We start from the raw sequence: 6,475 nt of genomic DNA, 5'->3' as shown, positions 1-6,475 counted from the left end.
CCAGGATTTAAAGGGAAGGGGGTGGGTTTCGAAAATTTTGAAGAAGATATGGTAGAAGATATGAATTGTAAAAGATAAGTATGATAGGAAAAGGATGCACTTTAAAATTTAAAAGATATGAATAATATGAAAGATATTTGAAAAAGATAGCTTTGTTTTGAAAAAGATATTGATGAATTGAAAAAAATTTGAGAAGGAAAAGAGATAGATTTGTTTTGAAAAAGATTTGAAAAGAAGTTGAAGAGGATAAAAAAAGGTTTATGTTTAGAATTAAGATACATTTGATATCTTTGAAAAAGGATTTGAAAAATTAGGATTTGTAATATGTTTATGCAAGAAATCATGAGTTGAAACATGAAAAATAGAAAAAAATTAAAGTGAAAACAAAATTACCTATTCCCCACAATCCTGGCGTTAAACGCCCAACTACTACATGTTTTGGGCGTTTAACGCCCAGTTGGTGCTTGGTTTGGGCGTTTAACGCCCAGCTGTTGCTTCTAGCTGGCATTAAACGCCAGAAACTCCTTTGTTACTGGGCATTTTTTTGAACGCCCAGGATGCTGTAAATCTGGCGTTAAACGCCCAGAAGCTGCTTCTTTCTGGCGTTTAACGCCCAGATGGCTATCTCCACTGGCGTTAAACGCCCAGTAGATGCTCCTTTTGGGCGTTTAACGCCCAAAACAGCTCTTACTGGCTTTTTCGCACCAGTGAGCTTCTTTTTGCTGTTTTGTATTCTGCATCCTTCTGCAACCCTGTGAACTTATGCAATTAATTCTTTACCTTGAAGATTATTGATATTGAACCCATATAATAAAAAAAATAAATAAGAAAAATTTTTGCTAATGGCTGGGTTGCCTCCCAGCAAGCACTTTTTTATTGTCTTTAGCTGGACCTTGCTGAGCTTTTAATCTAGCCTCAGCCTTGAGCACTCTTGCTCAACATTGCCTTCAAGATAATGCTTGATTCTCTGTCCATTAACAATGAACTTCTTATTAGAATCAATGTCTTGAAGCTCCACATAGCCATATGGTGACACACTTGTAATCACATATGGTCCCCTCCATCGGGATTTCAGTTTCCCAGGGAATGGCCTGAGCCTAGAGTTAAACAGCAGAACCTTCTGTCTTGGTTCAAAGACTCTAGATGACAGCTTTCTGTCATGCCACCTTTTTGCTTTCTCTTTGTAAAGCTTGGCATTTTCGAAAGCAGTGAGTCTGAATTCCTCTATCTCATTTAGCTGGAGCAATCTTTTTTCTCCGGCTAAATTGGCATCGACGTTTAGGAATCTGGTTGCCCAATAGGCCTTATGCTCTAGTTCCACGGGCAGATGACAGGCCTTACCATACACAAGCTGGTATGGAGAGGTCCCTATAGGAGTTTTGAATGCTGTTCTGTAAGCCCACAGAGCATCATCCAAGCTTCTCGCCCAATCCTTTCTACGGGTACTTACAGTCCGTTCCAGGATTCTTTTTAGTTCTCTATTAGAGACTTCAGCTTGCCCATTTGTCTGTGGATGATATGGAGTTGCCACCTTGTGGCTAATTCCATACCGGACCATAGTAGAGTAAAGTTGTTTGTTGCAGAAGTGAGTGCCCCCATCACTAATTAGTGCTCTAGGGACACCAAACCTGCTGAAGATATGTTTCTGGAGGAACTTCAGCATTGTCTTAGTATCATTAGTGGGTGTGGCAATGGCCTCTACCCATTTTGATATATAGTCGACTGCCACCAGAATATAAGTGTTTGAGTATGATGGTGGGAAAGGCCCCATGAAGTCAATTCCCCATACATCAAATAACTCAATCTCCAAGATTCCTTGTCGAGACATGGCGTAACCATGAGGCAGATTACCAGCTCTTTGGCAACTGTCACAGTTACGTACAAACTCTCGGGAATCTCTATAGAGGGTAGGCCAGTAGAAGCCACATTGGAGGACCTTGGTGGCTGTTCGCTCACCTCCGAAATGGCCTCCATATTGTGACCCATGGCAATGCCATAAGATCTTCTGTGCTTCTTCTCTAGGCACACACCTACGGATTATTTCGTCTGCACATCTCTTAAAGAGATAGGGTTCATCCCACAAGTAGTACTTTGCATCAGTAATTAATTTTTTCTTTTGTTGCCTGCTGTACTCCTTGGGTATGAACCTTGCAGCTTTATAGTTTGCAATGTCTGCAAACCATGGTGTTTCCTGAATGGCGAACAAATGCTCATCCGGAAAGGTTTTAGAGATCTCATTAGAGGGAAAGGATGCCCCTTCTACTGGTTCTATCCGGGACAGATGGTCAGCCACTTGGTTTTCTGTCCCTTTTCTGTCTCTTATTTCTATATCAAACTCTTGCAGAAGTAATACCCATCTTATGAGCCTGGGTTTTGAATCCTGCTTTGTAAGTAGATATTTAAGACCAGCATGGTCAGTGTACACAATCACTTTTGATCCTACCAAGTATGATCTAAACTTGTCAATGGCATAAACCACTGCAAACAATTCTTTTTCTATGGTTATGTAATTTTTCTGGGCATCATTTAAAACACGGCTAGCATAATAAATGACATGCAGAAGCTTGTCATGCCTCTGCCCCCAATACTGCACCAATGGCATGGTCACTGGCATCACACATTAGTTTGAATGGTAATGTCCAGTCTGGTGCAGAAATGACTGGTGCTGTGACCAGCTTAGCTTTCAGAGTTTCATACGCCTGTAGACACTCTGTGTCAAACACAAATGGCGTGTCAGCAGCTAGCAGGTTGCTTAGAGGTTTTGCAATTTTTGAAAAATCCTTTATAAACCTCCTATAGAATCCTGCATGCCCCAGAAAGCTTCTGATTGCCTTAACATTGGCAGATGGTGGTAATTTTTCAATTACCTCTACCTTAGCTTGATCCACCTCTATTCCTTTGTTCGAAATCTTGTGCCCAAGGACAATCCCTTCAGTCACCATAAAGTGACATTTTTCCCAGTTTAAAACCAGGTTAGTCTCTTGGCATCTTTTCAGAACCAGTGTCAGGTGATCAAGACAGGAGCTGAATGAGTCTCCATATACTGAGAAGTCAACCATGAAGACTTCCAGAAATTTTTCCACCATATCAGAGAAAATAGAGAGCATGCATCTCTGAAAGGTTGCAGGTGCATTACACAGCCCAAATGGCATCCTTCTGTAGGCAAATACTCTAGATGGACATGTGAATGTTGTTTTCTCTTGATCCTGGAGATCTACTACAATTTGGTTGTAGCCTGAATAGCCATCCAAAAAGCAGTAATAATCATGACCTGCTAGTCTTTCTAGCATCTGGTCTATGAACGGTAAAGGAAAATGATCCTTTCTGGTGGCTGTATTGAGCCTTCTATAATCAATACACATGCGCCACCCTGTAACTATTCTTGTAGGAACCAATTTGTTTTTTTCATTATGAACCACTGTCATGCCTCCCTTTATGGGGACAACTTGGACAAGGCTCACCCAGGGGCTATCAGAATAGGATAAATAATCCTAGCCTCCAGTAACTTGGTGACCTCTTTTTGCACCACTTCCTTCATGGCTGGATTTAGCCGCCTCTGTGGTTGAACCACTGGCTTAGCATCATTCTCCAATAGGATCTTGTGCATGCATCTAGCTGGGCTTATGCCCTTAAGGTCACTTATGGACCACCCAAGAGCTGTCTTGTGTGTCCTTAGCACTTGAAGTAGTGCTTCCTCTTCCTGTGGATTTAAAACAGAGCTTATGATCACCGGAAAAGTGTCACCTTCTCCCAGAAATGCATATTTCAGGGATGGTGGTAATGGTTTGAGCTCAGGTTTTGGAGGTTTTTCCTCTTCCTGAGGAACTTTGATGAGCGGATAATTTATACGCTTTTTGGCATTATTTTTACATAGTTTTCAGTAGAATTTAATTAGTTTTCATTATATTTTTATTAGTTTTTAATTAAAATTCACATTTCTAGACTTTACTATGAGTTTGTGTATTTTTCTATGATTTCAGGTATTTTCTGGCTGAAATTGAGGGACCTAAGTAAAAATCAGATTCAGAGGTTGAAGAAGGACTGCAAATGCTGATGGATTCTGACCTTCCTGCACTCAAAGTGGATTTTCTAGAGCTACAAAACTCCAAATGGCGCGCTTCTAATTGCGTTGGAAAGTAGACATCCAGGGCTTTCCAAAAATATATAATAGTCCATACTTTGCCCGAGTTTAGATGATGAAAACTAGCGTTGAACGCCAGTTCCATGTTGCAGTCTGGCGTTTAGTGCCAGAAACAAGTTGCAAAGTGGAGTTCAACGCCAGAAACACATTACAAACTGGTGTTCAACTCCAAGAATGACCTCTCCACGTGTAAACTTCAAGCTCAGCCTAAGCACACACCAAGTAGGCCCCAGAAGTGGATTTCTGCATCATTTACTTATTTCTGTAAACCCTGGTAATTAGTTTAGTATAAATAGGACTTTTTACTATTGTATTTACATCTTTTGGAATCATCTTTAGTTTTCATCTTTAGATCATGTTTTGGGGGCTGGCCATTCGGCCATGCCTGGACCTTATCACTTATGTATTTTCAACGGTAGAGTTTCTACACACCATAGATTAAGGTGTGGAGCTCTGCTGTTCCTCAAGGATTAATGCAAAGTACTACTGTTTTTCTATTCAATTCAACTTATTCCGCTTCTAAGATATTCATTCACACTTCAATATGATGGATGTGATGATCGTGACAGTCATCATCATTCTCAACTTATGAACGCGTGCCTGACAACCACTTCCGTTCTACCTTAGATTGAATGGATATATCTTGGATATCTAATACAGGGGACCGAGTCCGAGTTATTAGTGTCTTCATGGTATAAGTTAGAATCCATGGATGGCCATTCCTGAGATCCGGAAAGTCTAAACCTTGTCTGTGGTATTCCGAGTAGGATCTGGGAAGGGATGGCTGTGACGAGCTTCAAACTCGCGAGTGCTGGGCGTAGTGACAGACGCAAAAGGATCAATAGATCCTATTCCAGTATGATCGAGAACCGACAGATGAATAGCCGTGTCGTGACAGAGTATCTTGAACCATTTTCACTGAGAGGACGGGAAGTAGCCATTGACAACGGTGATGCCCAACATACAACTTGCCATGGAAAGGAGTAGGATTGATTGGATGAAGACAGCAGGAAAGCAGAGATCAGAGGAACGAAAGCATCTCTATACGCTTATCTGAAATTCTCACCAATGAATTACATAACTACCACTATCCTATTTTATATTTTATTTATTTTCATCCACTATAATTTCTTAATACAATTTAATCCGCCTGACTGAGATTTACAAGGTGACCATAGCTTGCTTCAAGCCGACAATCTCCGTGGGATCGACCCTTACTCACGTAAGGTTTATTACTTGGACGACCCAGTGTACTTGCTGGTTAGTTGTACCAAGTTGTGAAACAGATATAAGATCATGAACGTGCGTATTGAGTCTTTAGCGCCATTACCAAGGAATGGAGTGATCACAATTTCGCACACCAAATTTCCAGAGGCTCTTTTATCTTCTCTGAATCCTCCAAATCAGGCTGAGCATCTTTAAAGATGTCTTCTAGCTCTGATTCGAGACTCTCAGCCATGTTGATCTCCTCTACCAAAGAGTCAATAAGATCAACTTTCATACAGTCTTTTGGTGTGTCTGGATGCTGTATGGCTTTGACAGCATTTAACTTGAACTCATCCTCATTGACCCTCAGGGTTATTTTTCCCTTTTGGACATCAATGAGAGTTCGTCTAGTTGCTAGGAAAGGTCTTCCTAGAATGAGAGTAGCACTCTTGTGCTCCTCCATTTCCAGCACTACAAAGTCAGTGGGAAAGGCGAATGGCCCAACCCTGACAATCATGTCTTCAATCACGCCTGATGGGTATTTAATGGAGCCATCAGCAAGTTGGAGACATATCCTGGTTGGTTTGACTTCTTCAGTTAAACCAAGCTTTCTGATAGTGGATGCAGGTATTAGGTTGATACTTGCCCCAAGATCGCACAAAGTTGTCTTGGTGCAATCACCCTCTAATATGCATGGTATCATAAAGCTTCCGGGATCTTTAAGCTTTTCTGGGAAGCTTTTCAGAATGACTACACTGCATTCCTCAATGAGGAGAACTCTTTCAGTTTCTCTCTAATCCTTCTTATGACTCAAGATCTCTTTCATGAACTTGGCATAAGAGGGTATTTGCTCAAGTGCCTCTGCAAACAAAATCTTTATTTCAAGAGTCCTGAGGTAGTCTGCAAAGTGAGCAAATTGCTTATCCTGCTCCTCTTGGCGGAGTTTTTGAGGATAAGGTATCTTGGCTTTGTATTCCTCAACCTTGGTTGCTGCAGGTTTATTTCCTACAGAAGTGGTTGGAGAAGCCTTTTTAGAGGGGCTGTTATCAGCACTTGTGTGTGTCTAATCCCTCACTGGCGTTTGAATGCCAGGGTTGGAAGCTTGATTGGCGTTAGACACCAACTTCC

The sequence above is a fragment of the Arachis ipaensis genome, chromosome B9 (assembly GCF_059453495.1).
Source record: "Arachis ipaensis isolate K30076 ecotype BB chromosome B9, ASM5945349v1, whole genome shotgun sequence".
In the NCBI taxonomy this organism is placed as follows: Eukaryota; Viridiplantae; Streptophyta; class Magnoliopsida; order Fabales; family Fabaceae; genus Arachis; species Arachis ipaensis.
Note: the sequence above shows the minus strand (reverse complement) of the source record.